This window comes from Erythrolamprus reginae, chromosome 2, assembly GCF_031021105.1.
Source record: "Erythrolamprus reginae isolate rEryReg1 chromosome 2, rEryReg1.hap1, whole genome shotgun sequence".
NCBI lineage: Eukaryota > Metazoa > Chordata > Lepidosauria > Squamata > Dipsadidae > Erythrolamprus > Erythrolamprus reginae.
In genome coordinates, this window is record NC_091951.1 from 263,666,706 (window position 1) to 263,681,685 (window position 14,980).

A 14,980-nucleotide genomic window follows, 5' to 3' on the forward strand; every position below is an offset into this window, starting at 1 on the left:
AAGAGCCTTCTCTGTGGCGGCCCCGACCCTCTGGAACCAACTCCCCCCAGAGATTAGAATTGCTCCCACCCTCCTTGCCTTTCGTAAGCTTCTTAAAACCCACCTCTGTCGCCAGGCATGGGGGAATTGAGATACTCTTTCCCCCTAGGCCTTTACAATTTTATGCATGGTATGTCTGTATGTATGTTTGGTTTTACAATAGGGGTTTTTAACTGTTTATATTGGATTGTCATAAGCTGTTTACTACTGTTGTTAGTCGCCCCGGGTCTACGGAGAGGGGCGGCATACAAATCTAATAAAATCAAAATCAAATCAATACCATGTCCTGTGGTTAAGATAAATTTATTTGGCTCAGATGGTGTCAAAAATGTATGGCAGCAACCAGGTGAGGAGTACAAAGACAGGTTTGTCTTGCCTACAGTCAAGCATGGTGGTGGGAATGTCATGGTCTGGGGCTACATGAGGGCTGCTGGGATGGGGGAGCTACAGTTCATTGAGGGAACCATGAATGCCAACGTGAATGCCAACATAGTGAAGCAGAGCGTGATCCCCTCCTTCGGAGACTGGACCGCAGGGCGGTATTCCAACATGATAACAATCCCAAACACACCTCCAAAGTGACCACTGCCTTGCTAAAGAAGCTGAGGATAAAGGTGATGCACTGGCCAAGCATCTCTCCAGATCTAAACCCTATTGAGCATCTGTGGAGCATCCCAAAATGTAAAGTGCAGGTGTGCAAGGCCTTTAACATCCACCCATCTATGCCCAATAAGGTTACGGCAGTCCTGGGAAATATTGGTGGCCACACAAAATATTGACACTTTGGGCCCCATTTGGACATTATCACTTAGCGGTGTACTCACTTTTGTTGCTAGCACTTTAGACATTAATGGCTGTGTGTTGCATTATTTTGAGGGGACAGCACATTTACACTGTTGTACAAGCTGTAAATCCACTACTTTACATTGTAGCCAAGTGCCATATCTTCAGTGTTGTCACATTAAAAGATAGACAGTGGTACCTCTACTTACGAACTTAATTCGTTCCGTGACCAGGTTCTTAAGTAGAAATGTTTATAAGAAGAAGCAAATTTTTCCCATAGGAATCAATGTAAAAGCAAATAATGCGTGTGATTGGGAAAACCACAGGGAGGATGGAGGTCCTGTTTCCTCCCAGGAGATTCCTAGAGTGGCCCCACGGAGGCTTCTTCCCGCCTTTTCCAGCCCTGTTTCCACCCAGGAGATTCCTAGAGAGGTCCCACGGAGGCTTCTCCCTGCCTTTTTCGGTTACAGTTTCAGAGGCTCGGGTTTGTAAGTGGAATATGGTTCTTGAGAAGAGGCAAAAAAATCTTGAACACCCGATTCTTATTTAGAAAAGTTTGTAAGTAGAGGTGTTCTTAGGTAGAGATACCACTGTACTTAAATTTGTACTAAATGTGAGAGGGTATTCACTTCTATGACATATTGTATATGCTATTTTTTAAGTGATGCCATTATCTCTCCAATTTAATATTTTTTTTAAAAAACTGCTGAGGACATGATACATATGTAAACTAGGCTACAGCTTCTGGATTTGAGATTGCTCGCATCAAAGATCGATTTTGCAAAGATAAATGCCACAGACTGAAGTAGAAATTCTCCCTAGCAGAAAGAAGACCGTACTCATCAGCCTTAAAGACCAAGCATGCTAACAACAGAACAATTAAATGGATGCAGAATCTGAGTAGATAGAAAGCTACACTAATCCCAACACTTCCTGCTCTATCTAACCTTCAGAGACTTCTCCATATGAAAACCCAGCACTACCAGGGAAGCCATTTCAATATAAAAGCACAGCCAGTGATCCTTATTTTACCGTAAAGTTTCCCTCGGTGATCTTCATTCTGTTGCAAAGTGACTTTCAAAGTCGGTAGCTCATTAAACGTCTTGCCTGCCACCCACTTAAAAAGTAATTTATTTCCCTATTGGAATCTTTGATTGTTATACGGTTCTTAAGCATCGTGTCCTATACCAATAAGTAGAAATACTGAGGACGATCACATTTGGCAACAACAGCTATGATAATCTTCAGCATAACAAGCAGAAAGGAATCCTGTAGACTTCCCTGCAATGTGCTGGGGAAACCCGAAATAGGCTGGCTGCAAAATTCTGGGCATGTAGACCCTAAAATATTATGGCAGCAGGGTCAACCCCAAGATGCAGCTGCTTATAAACACAGTATTGTAGCTAAGTCCTCCCTTCCCAAAAGTTCCCACTTCCAAAAGCGGAGGGGGAAGAATCAGAAAATAAAAAGCAATTAGCTACACCAAAAATAATACAATTGCTAATCAGTCATCACTTCATTGTTAATACCAAATATGGGTGACTCTCACAGCCACCGATTTAGAACAGTTTTACAGTTTCAGTCAATATGAAGTTCTTCTCCAGCTGCTGATCTATATTTATTTACAGAGATAGTCCTCAACTTACAACCATTTGTTTAACAGCCGTTCAAAGTTACAGCGGCATTGAAAAAAGTGACTCACAATTGGTCCTCGCATTTACAACCATCACAGCATCTCCACGAACACGTGATCTCGTGGGGGATCACATGGGGGAAAGATCAAAGGCAACATGAGAAAATATTATTTTACTGAAAGAGTAGTAGATTCTTGGAACAAACTTCCAGCAGACGTGGTTGGTAAATCCACAGTAACTGAATTTAAACATGCCTGGGATAAACATATATCTATTGTAAGATAAAATACAGGAAATAGTATAAGGGCAGACTAGATGGACCAGGAGGTCTCTTTCTGCCGTCAGTCTTCTATGTTTCTATCCCCATTTGTGAGCTTCCCGGCTGGCTTCCGACGAGCAAAGTCAATGGTGGTGCTGGGGAGTTAAACCAGCTTTTGCTTAACAACTTGGTTGTTAACAACTGCAGTGATTCGCTTAAAAACCCTGGCCAAAAAAAGAGTGATAAAATTGGGTGCGGCTCACTTAACAACCAACTTATGCAGCAAGAGGAATTCTGGTCCCAGTTATAGAAACATAGAAACATAGAAGATTGATGGCAGCAAAAGACCTCATGGTCCATCTAGTCTGTCCTTATACTATTTCCTGTATTTTCTTAGGATGGATATATGTTGTGGTTAGCTCTGGCCCAGCTCCTGCCCCAAGGAATGTGGAGGTGGATGTGGGGGAGACGGCCACAGGCCACAGGCCTGTTTTGCTCCGAGTAGAATCTGCCGACGAAGTCTCCTCTGACCAAGGAAGCGTGAGTGACAGGGAAGAGGGGAGTTTGGCAGACAGCCCGGGAGGAGATCAATCATCTGTATCATCCTTGGATTCTGAACAAGAATTAATGACACATCCACGCATGCGTACAGTGATGCATAGGAGATAACAACTGAAGGATTATTACAAGAGAAAATGAGGCCACCTGTGGTTGGGTGGGGCTGTTGTAATTAGTGCTACAAATAAAAGTGCAGCCTGGTGTTTTAGCCTCATGGCAGTTTATCTGATTCATTGTTTCGTCAATATCGTGGGTTTTGCTGTTCAGGATTGTGTGTGTGGACTCTCTGGACTTTAGAATTGGACTCAATTTCCCAGTTATTCGGTGAGCAATTGGACTGCATTTAACCTGTGCCTTGTGTGTACCAGAAAATCCCTTTGACATTTAAAAAGGGAGCTGTTTCTGTTTTTCTGTTTATAAAAACTTTGGGGTTTTCCTTTTATTGTGTGGTGTGTGTCTTCCTGGACTAATTACCCTGTAATTACAGGCGGTTGAGACACGCTGGCAGAACAGGCATGTTTAAATTCAGTCACACATTGCTTCTGATCTTTCCGCCAACTCAGATTGTGACGGAGGAACGCTGGGGCAGGGGGGGAGAGAAACTGTAGCTGTGGCCTCATTCAGCGCGGTAGCTGAGAATAGCTGGTCTTTCTCAGCGGTCACCAGCGGTGCGTTGTTAACAATACAGGGAGGGTTTAAAGTCCAAATACTCGTTAAATACATAAAACAATATCTTTCATCTACTTCGTGGAAATTCGTTTTTCACGGGTGGTCTTGGAATGCATCCCCCACGAAAAATGAGGGATTACTGTACTTGGTTCTGTACAAAGTTGAATGTGCTGATAACCTGTGAAATTGACTGTCAACATGTGAAATTGATTGTCAATCAGTGTTGCTTCCTAAGTGGACAGTTTGATTTCACAGAAGTTTGATTTACTTGGAGTTATATTGTGTTGTTGAAGTGTTCCCTTTATTATTTTGAGCAGTATATTTCTCCAAAGAATGACTGGGACAGTCATGGGGGAAAAGATCAAAAGCAACATTAGAAAATATTATTTTACTGAAAGAGTAGTAGATCCTTGGAACAACCTTCCAGCAGACGTGGTTGGTAAATCGACAGTAACTGAATTTAAACATGCCTGGGATAAACATATATCCATCCTAAGATAAAATACAGGAAATAGTATAAGGGCAGACTAGATGGACCATGAGGTCTTTTTCTGCCGTCAATCTTCTATGTTTCTATGTTTCTATGACAGCTAGCTTCATTTGCTGAAACAGGCCTTAGTTCTGAAAGAACCTTAAGCACTTTCTAAAACATGGAGAAATCTTGCCAATAACCCTCCCTCCTGCCCCCCCCCCACCATTGTTTAATTTATATACCAGAACTAAATTGGAGATGTTATTTATTTTGAAACATGAACTTATTAGCATTATTAGAATTGTATAAATCAATTTAATTGTAGGGAGCTCTTTCAATCAAAACAAAAATGTCTGGCGTCTTATAAAATGTAAAGTTACTACTTTTTAATATAAGCAGCTATGAATATTTAGCAACGCGTCTAAAGATGCAGTTTTGGTGTGTTTATATCCTCAGAAACACTTTGACAAGGCCTGATTGGCTGCGATTGGTAAGAAAAGCTATGTGATGCTTTGCCCACAGGGGGGCACCAGAAAAAGACTGCCGGTGTTTTTAACAGAGGTATCGGCATACTTGCTCACTTGCAATACTGAACGAGTCCTGTGATGAAGGAATGACAGGCAGTCATTAAGGAAGTGTTAACTTAATGAACTCATCTGGTGTACAGCAGCTGCTTGGCTTCCCATAACTCCATCTAATGCCGCATAAAGTGAGCCATTGATCACTGCAGCAAAGAAAGGGAAATTGGATAATAGTTTATTCTGAGACTCTGGCAGAGCTCCTCATGACTTGGAGAGAATTATTTCTGGGTTTAGTCTGGCTTTTGCACACTCGGAAGCTTGAATCTAGGCTTTTATTTATTTATTTTATTTATTTATTTATTAGATTTGTATGCCGCTTCTCTCCGGCTTGTCTGAACGGCTCCCGAACCAGTACCTAAACACTGCTGCTTTGCCAATGCATCCCTTTAATCTCCCCTATCTGTCTGTTTGTCTGTCTATCTGTCTATCTGTCTGTCTATCTATCTATCTATCTATCTATCTATCTATCTATCTATCTATCTATCTATCTATTTATTGGATTTGTATGCCGCCCCTCTCCGGAGACTCGGGGCGGCTAACAGCAATAATAAGACAGCGTACAATAATAATCCAATAATAAAAATGATTAAAAACCCATTAATATAAAAACCAAACATACATACAGACATACCATGCATAAAAATGTAAATGCCTAGGGGGAAAGAGTATCTCAATTCCCCCATGCCTGGCGGCAGAGGTGGGTTTTAAGTAGCTTACAAAAGGCAAGGAGGGTGGGGGCAATTCTAATCTCTGGGGGGAGTTGGTTCCAGAGGGCCGGGGCCGCTCCAGAGAAGGCTCTTCCCCTGGGTCCCGCCAAGTGGCATTGTTTAGTTGACAGGACCCGGAGAAGACTCACTCTGTGGGACCTAACTGGTCGCTGGGATTCGTGCAGCAGAAGGCGGTTCCCGAGGTAATCTGGTCCGGTGCCATGAAGGGCTTTATAGGTCATAACCAACACTTTGAATTGTGACCGGAAACTGATCGGCAGTCAATGCAGACTGCGGAGTGTTAGTGTAACATGGGCATATTTGGGAAAGCCCATGATTGCTCTCGCAGCTGCATTCTGCACGATCTGAAGTTTCCGAACACTTTTCAAAGGTAGCCCCATGTAGAGAGTGTTACAGTAGTTGAGCCTCGAGGTAATGAGGGCATGAGTGACTGTGAGCAGTGACTCCCGGTCCAAATAGGGTCTCTCTCTTCCTTACCGTTTTTCAGATCTGACAGACTGACGGACATTTTCTCTCCTTCCTTACATTCCCAATCCTACTCTCTGCTGCTGTACAGTTCATCCCTTTGCTTCTACCTTAAAATCCATCTGCTTTCTACATCAGATCAAGAATTCTAGTGGACCATTAATCCATCTTGATTCAAATCCTAATCTGAGATCTTTACTTATTTTCATCTTGGTTCACTTGGCTACCAAAAATTAGAGATGTTGGTGTGTGTGTGTGTGTATTTAAGAATTTTAGGGCTTTGCCGGTTCAGAAAATACAACAGCACACTGTAGGATGTGACGTGTTGGACTAAAATTGAGGTGACCTAGATTTAAGACTATTTTACAGGGTTGTTTTTCAGGCAAAATTAAGGATGGAATGATACTCACACTTCCTCCAGCTCCTAGGGCAGTGGTTCTCAACCTGGGGTTCTCAAACCCCCCCCTTTGGGGGGGGTGTCAAATAACCATTTCACAGGGGTTACCTAAGACAATGGGAAAGACAAATTTCCCATGTTAGGAACTAAAGCGTCTATTCCGGCGCCTTGGGACATTTTTTACAATCCGTCCAATTGGTGTTTACAATGGGGATGTCCCTCTGACCTTCCTGCCAATCAGCTTAGAACTCTGTTGGGAGAATTCGCGCTAAACTTATGGTTGGGGGTCACCACAACATGAGGAACTGTATTAAGGAGCCGCGGCATTAGAAAGGTTGAGAAACACTGTCCTAGAAGGAAAGAGAGGATACAAACTCAATAAACAAGTGTTCGTCTTAAAGATTAAGTGAACTTCACAAGCCTCCAATTGAAAATGACTCAATTTTTTAAAAAATGCCCCATATAACTCTGATTCTCCTCACTGGCTCTTGAATGTGCAATTTCCCTTCCCACAGATTTTTACATTACTTTATTATTTATTTTATTTATTTACTTGTTTGTTTGTTTGTTTGTTTGTTTGTTTGTTTGTTTGTTTGTTTGTTTGCTTGTTTGTTTGCTTGCTTATTTATGTATTGGATTTCTATGCCGCCAGTCTCCGAGAACTCAGGGCAGCTTACAATATATCAAAAAGAACATATACAATATAAATATCTAAAAATCCAAATAATTAACTAATTATTCTGAAAAACCCTGGTACCATTAAAAATCACTAATTTCCATTCGAGCAACAAGCATACAACACACTCGTTGGCCAGGGGCTAAGATCTAGTGGCCCCAAGCCTGGCGGCATAGATGAGTCTTCAGACTCTTATGGAAAATAAATATGTAATATTTATTTCCCAAGGTATATAATCTATACTTCTAAGGCCTTTAGAAGGCTTTGCTTTAGGGGGCTGAATGATACATACAAGGTGGGATATCAAAAGCAATATTTTTATTTCAGCCATAAAGGAAAGGAGATGATACTTTTTAAAAAATGTTTTATTCCCCTCACCACTACCCTGGTTGTTTGTGAAAGAAAAGAAAATAGGCTCAAGCCATTCATTCTTGGGCAAAAGTAATAAGTGATTGAAAAGTGATGTGTAATTTCAGCTTCTTTTGCATATTTTTGTGCAGATTAAAGCAGACAGATGAGTTAAGGAAGACAACCAAAACACATCATAGGAAATTGCCTAGTTACCGCTCATTGATAACAAAAATCAACAACAAATCATTACAACATGCATACAACCAAATTATTTCCATCTCCACTTTTTATATGACAACTAGGAAAATACAAGCAGTTGCCTATTTTCAATGAATGAGTCTTAAAATATAAATTATCATGTGCGAAAGCTCACTGGGGGATTTTAAATTTTCATAATAGTACAGAGAATATTTGTTCAGCTTACTCTGTCTTTGCACACATACAAATTAGCCAGCTCACCAGAGACTATCATAAAAGCAAGGGAAACATACACCTTTCACTGAAAATAGCTTATATTCAAGAAAAGATGTTTATTTTCAACAGAAAGGATGTTACAAAGATAGAAAAATAGCATTCATCTACATTTTTTTATAATTTCAGACCAACTATAAGACAAGCTTATCACTATCCAAATTGTTCTGATGTAGCCAAATCCACCAGTTTCATCCAAAATACTGCATTTATTATATTTATTTTGCAGGCACCGCTCATGCTCAATAAGTGAATTGGTTCTTGAACTTCTGTGATTATTTAGCCATAGATAACCTATTATTTTTGGTGTTTTCCAGAAAATATTGAATCTATTAATGCTTAAAATTTATATCAGTTTAATTCTTACCTTACCAATAATATTTATTACTAACAAAGTACCATTAAAGTTGGATTAACAAATCAACCAGGGAGAATAGCAATAAAAGTGAGCACAAAAAAAAGGTGGGTGGGATCTTCCAGCAGGGTTGCAGTGATTCATATACATTTCCAAAAGGGAAGAAAATAGACAAAGAATTAAATTTGCACAAATTTTGAATTTAGTTCCTGTGGAAACTACAGGCAGTCCTCAGTTTACAACATCAATTGTGTTATGGTTGGTTCTGGCCCAGCTCCTGCCCCAAGGAATGTGGAGGTGGATGCAGGGGAAACATCAACATGTCATAGGCCTGTTTTATTGCCGACAGAGTCAGGGGGTGCAGTTTCCTTGGACGAAGAAGAAGGTGGGGGTGACTTGGAAGAGGGGGGCTTGGCACACAGCCCAGAAAGCGAATCTCCATTATCTTCGGTCGATTTGGATAAGGAAGTGTTAGACCCACGCAGGCGCAGAATTATGCATAGAAGAGACCAATTGAAGAAATATTACAGGAGATAAGAGAAGCCACCTGTGTTTGGGTGGGGCTCCAGTGATTAAAGCTGCTGATATAAATAGCAGCGTGCTGGCTTGGCCATTATGGAAGATTATCTGATCGTTGTTTTTCAGGACCATGCCTTGCTGTTTCCGGACTTTGTTTGTTGATTTTTCACGACTTTTAAACCAAAGCAGAGCAAAGTGTGTGTGTTTCACTTCGTGGAAGAAGGAGGGCTGTGACGTTCCTACACAGCTGCCAGCTAAGTACTTAAAGACTGATTAAGGGGATTGTAAAGACTACCAGGTTGTTTTGGGACGAGTGCTCTTTGCAATACAAAAAGGGTGCTTTGTTTCTTTTGAATTTTTGTGATAAAGAACATTGTTTTTGAACTTTCAAGTGTGTGTGTGTCTGAAATTTGTACCCTTGAATTTTTGGGAGACTCATACCAGAGAGCCCGGCAGAACAAATTGGGACTGAAAGTTTTGTCGCTAAGCGACCTACCCATAAGTTCCACCAATACGGATTGTTATCATTAAGCAAATCACCGCAGGTCATTAATGGAAGATGTCATGTGGTTGCCATTTGGAACCTCTTGTGGGCTTCCCTATTGACAAAAATTGTCCGAAGCCAGCCAAATATTTCAAATGTTACCCATGTGCTACTTCAACGTCTGGAACTCCATTTTTTAAGCAAGACTAAATTTAACTTAGTTAACTTGTTTCTAATGGGCTGTCTTTGGGCAACAATCAATGATGTAACAGTGCTGATTAACTTTGATCTCTCAGAGAAAGAGTCACTGTGGCGCAGTGGTTAGAATGCAGTACTGCAGGCTACTTCTGCTAACTGCTGGCTGTCAGCAATTTGGCAGTTTGAATCTCACCAGACTCAAGGTTGATTCAGGCTTCTATCCTTCCAATGTCGGCAAAATAGGACACAAATTGTTGGAGGCTATATGCTTGTTCTGTACACCACTTAAGAGAGGGCTGTAAAGCACTGTGAAGCGGTACATGTGTAAGTGCTATTGCTATTGCTAATACTGGCCCAGTTAGAGCTAAAAATATACCATTGTAATTTGTAACGTTTGCAGTAATACAGATATAAATTGGTTAAAAAATCCCCTATAAAATAAATAACTGAGTGAAAAAGGAATCCAATTTTTTTTGTCTTTTAGAACAGATAACAAACCTATTAATGCAAGTTAATGCATTAATTAATCTTGCCACATAACTCTCAGACACCAATAAGAGCACACAAAGTTAGCCTTGTCGACTAAACAATGCAGGCTGGTGGGATCGCAGGGGAGGGCCTTCTCTGTGGCTGCCCCAGCCCTATGGAATCAACTATCCCCTGATGTCCGCACTGCTCCCACCCTACTGGCCTTCCGTAAGTCCACGCAGGCCTCACTTTGCCGGTAGGCCTGGGGGGCCTTGAACTAACAATTGACCAGGCCAAACTGTATGAATGGTATGTATGATTATGACTGTTTTATAATTAATGGGTTCTTTTTAATATGGAGTTTTATAATTTTCGACATTATATTCGACTTCTTCTTACTGTTCTGTATCTATTTGTATTTGTATTATTATTGTAAGCCGCCCTGAGTCCTTCAAGATTGGGTGGCATAGAAGATGAATGAATGAATGGATGGATGGATGGATGGATGGATGGATGGATGGATGGATGGATGGATGGATGGATGGATGAATGCATGGATGAATGAATGAATGAATGAATGAATGAATGCATGGATGGATGGATGGATGGATGGATGGATGGATGGATGGATGGATGGATGGATGGATGGATGAAAATAAAAGTTACATCTTATTTATATCTACATTTCTGTTTCTCCTTTGACTGAAACTTGCTTAGCTTTAATAAAGCGATCACCATATAACTTTAAGCATCCTTAAAACAAAGACTCCATGATCATTCAGAAGTCTGAGGACTGGTTTTAGCAGAAGCCTATTCAGAAATGTATTTAAATACTTCCAGCTGGAAGGAGTTTGAAAGTGTCATTGGCTGTATGGATATACACACACAAGGCGCACACATCTATACACGATCTGGAGGCTGTGTGGGGACAGTGCCAATTCCCAATGCCGATCCCTGCTAGCCCACGCAGCAATCTGGGAACTATCAGAATAAGTGCAAGCAATATAATCAAGACCAGCAACGCCTGTGCAAAAGTCCCAGGCTACATCGGATAATCCACCCTTTCTAGCTGTCACTTCCAATACCGAACTAAGTCAGACATGAGGAAAGCTGGTTGCTGGACAACCCTTCAGAGATCGCAATTGGTAAAGGCCTCACAGCATAAGCTCTTCGCATTCATGGGACGATCATGGGAAAAGCAGGGGGGGGGAAACAACTCCAGACTTCTACTCAAATACCATACACAAGGGAAGGATCATAGCTTGAGAGGAATGTGGCAATTACTAAAACGGGGCCTCTCCAAAAACTTAAATTCTGAGACTGTCTACTAATGTCCTACAGGAGGGAACTGTTCTGGGCCATTTGTTTCCCTCAGATAAATCAAAGACTGATAAGGGCATCGTTTTTTTTTCCCTGACAGTCCTCATCCTTCCCCATCTGTTACCCTTAACATAAGAGAAACAATCAAAAGCTGCCAAAGAAACTAATAGTAAACGTAGAAACCTAGAAGATTGACAGAAGGAAAAGACCTCATGGTCCATCTAGCCTGCCCTTATACTATTTTCCTGTATTTTATCTTAGGATGGATATATGTTTATCCCAGGCATGTTTAAATTCAGTTACTGTGGATTTACCAACCACGTCTGCTGGAAGTTTGTTCCAAGGATCTACTACTCTTTCAGTAAAATAATATTTTCTCATGCCTGCCCTTATACTATTTCCTGTATTTTATCTTAGGATGGATATATGTTTATATATATGTTTATCCCAGGCATGTTTAAATTCAGTTACTGTGGATTTACCAACCGTGTATGCTGGAAGTTTGTTCCAAACATCTACTACTCTTTCAGTAAAATAATATTTTCTCATGCCTGCCCTTATACTATTTCCTGTATTTTATCTTAGGATGGATATATGTTTATATATATATGTTTATCCCAGGCATGTTTAAATTCAGTTACTGTGGATTTACCAACCACGTCTGCTGGAAGTTTGTTCCAAGCATCTACTACTCTTTCAGTAAAATAATATTTTCTCACGTTGCTTCTGATCTTTCCCCAACGAACCCCTTGTTCTTGTGTTCACTTTCCTATTAAAAACACTTCCCTCCTGAACCTTATTTAACCTAGAAACAGCCCAACCAAAGAACCCACAAGATCACTTCCACCAACACCAACACCGCGAGACACTCGAATATAAGACGAGAACAAACCCGCTGTCTACGAGCACTGATAATGTTATCTAGTTTGGATAATGAAATGTCTGCAAGAAAACAGCCAAGCTTTGACAGCACTATCTACCTGCAAGGCAACCGTCTCTATGTCTGTTCCAAAACTAAATGTGAAGCTAGAACGAAGTGTGTTTGGAAAATTATCCTCCAAACATTATCTCCAGGTTATTTGCAACCATTTACCCATCTTATTTCTAGGTATAGGATTAAATAGCTCATTTAATAGAATTACTTTATTATAGAAACATAGAAGTCTGACGGCAGAAAAAGACCTCATGGTCCATCTAGTCTGCCCTTATACTATTTCCTGTATTTTATCTTACAATAGATATATGCTTAACCCAGGCATGTTTAAATTCAGTTACTGTGGATTTATCTACCACGTCTGCTGGAAGTTTGTTCCAAGGATCTACTACTCTTTCAGTAAAATAATATTTTCAGTAAAATAATATTATTTGAAGCAATTGAAAATGGACCTTGGAATGAAGCTCTATTCCACTTTAGTTCTTCCCATTCATTTTACTAATAGTCATCACAGCTTATAAACCAGAGTTAGAATTTAGTGTTAGGCAAAAGTAACAACAGTAAACGCATAACATTTAATCGTAGTCAAATCATCTCTAGCAAAATGGACAAGTATTTAATCCCGTGGCCTAATTATATACTTCAATCCTGTTTCAGGGTTGCATTAGAGTCCGTCTGGCAAGGCAAATACAGCATGAAACACATTTTAATCCCTAAAAGCAAAAGTTACAAATAAATAAAGAGATTCAATTTCATATACTGTGGATGATTACAGCGAACCACTTATCAAACAACTTACTGCATGGAATTTCTAAATGAAATATGAAATCTCTGTGGAAGGTACACTTCAATTCAACCAGGATGAATTTTGTAGCCAGTATGCATATGAGGTCAGACTAGATAATTGTAATAGTCCCCTAACTGGTCTTAAAAATATATGAATTTAAATTGCTTCCATACTTAATAGTCGAGATGCAGCTAAAGGGTATCTAAATTATGGTCAGCGAATGAGACCACAAAGAGGTTTAATACCAGTTGGGGCAGATAAAATAGCAAGAGAGCACATAATAAGTTTTGATCCACAAAAGGTTCTTGAAATGAAGAAGAAGTGCATTTAAGTATTTTCCAAGAATGAATCTACTTGAGATTTCCATTGTTCAATTTAAAGTTTGAACCTTCCCTCCCACCCCAACAAAGCAAGGGAATACATTGTTTTCTCTCTTCAAAATCAGAATTAAAATGGAGCTTACTGCTTTCATGGTATATCAAGACAGCACTGTGAAAAGAACTGATGTGCAGAAAGAGGAAAGCTTATCTAATAGTAATAATCTGAAGGTAATATTCTGTTGGCAACCCAGGAACCAATAGGTATGCTGGGATTTGAAAGGAAGAGACTCAAAACAAGGGTGAATTGCCAAAAAAGGATTTTTAAAATTAATATTAATCTTAACAGAGAAACATATACCAATCCACATCTTTTCAGCATGCCAGGAACTCTGAGAATAACAGCAGACACATCTTCTGAAGCCAGTAGTACAGTAGTCCTCGACCTACAACCACAATTTATGTTGCTAAACAAGACATTTGTTAAATGAACTTTTACAACTTTTATTGCCAGAGGTGTTAAGGAAATCATTGCAGTTGTTAAGTTAGTAACCTGGTTGTTAAGCAAAGCAAAGCCCAGGTTCGCCTGGTGCACCAGTTGCGGCCCTATTTGGATCGGGAGTCACTGCTCACAGTCACTCATGCCCTCATCACCTCGAGGCTCGACTACTGTAACGCTCTCTACATGGGACTACCTTTGAAAAGTGTTCGGAAACTTCAGATCATGCAGAATGCAGCTGCGAGAGCAATCATGGACTTCCCTAAATATGCCCATGTCACACCAACACTCCGCACTCTGCATTAGTTGCCGATCAGTTTCCGGTCACAATTCAATGTGTTGGTTATGACCTATTAAGCCCTTCATGGCACAGGGCCAGGTTATCTCCGGGACCGCCTTCTGCCGCACTAATCCCAGCGACCAATTAGGTCCCACAGAGTGGGCCTTCTCCGGGTCCCGTCAACTAAACAATGTCGTTTGGCGGGACCCAAGGGAGGAGCCTTCTCTGTGGCAGCCCCGGCCCTCTGGAACCAACTCCCCCCAGAGATTAGAATAGCCCCCACCCTTCTTGCCTTTCGTAAGCTTCTTAAAACCCACCTCTGTCGTCAGGCATGGGGGAACTGAGATATTCTTTCCCCCTAGGCTTCTACAGTTTATGTATGGTATGTTTGTATGTATGATTGGTTTTAAAATAAGGGTTTTTAGCTGCTTTAGGATTGGATTGTCGCATGTTGTTTTTACCACTATTGTTAGCCGCCCCGAGTCTACGGAGAGGGGCGGCATACAAATCCAATCAATCAATCAATCAATCAATCAATAAATCTGGCTACCCCATTGATTTGTCAGAAGGACGCTAAACCTGATTGCATAATTCCAGAAGACTGCAACCGTCCTACACATGAACCAGTGGCTAAGCATCTGAATTTTGATCATTTATTATTATTATTATTATTATTATTATTATTATTATTATTATTATTATTATTATTATTTATTAGATTTGTACGCCGCCCCTC

At 40.5% G+C, this 14,980-nt stretch overlaps 1 protein-coding gene across 1 annotated transcript in view; it reads right to left on the bottom strand.

Moving 5' to 3' along the window:
- CCDC171 (coiled-coil domain containing 171) overlaps window positions 1–14,980 on the bottom strand; it is a 222,465-nt gene that overhangs the window by 157,757 nt on the left and 49,728 nt on the right.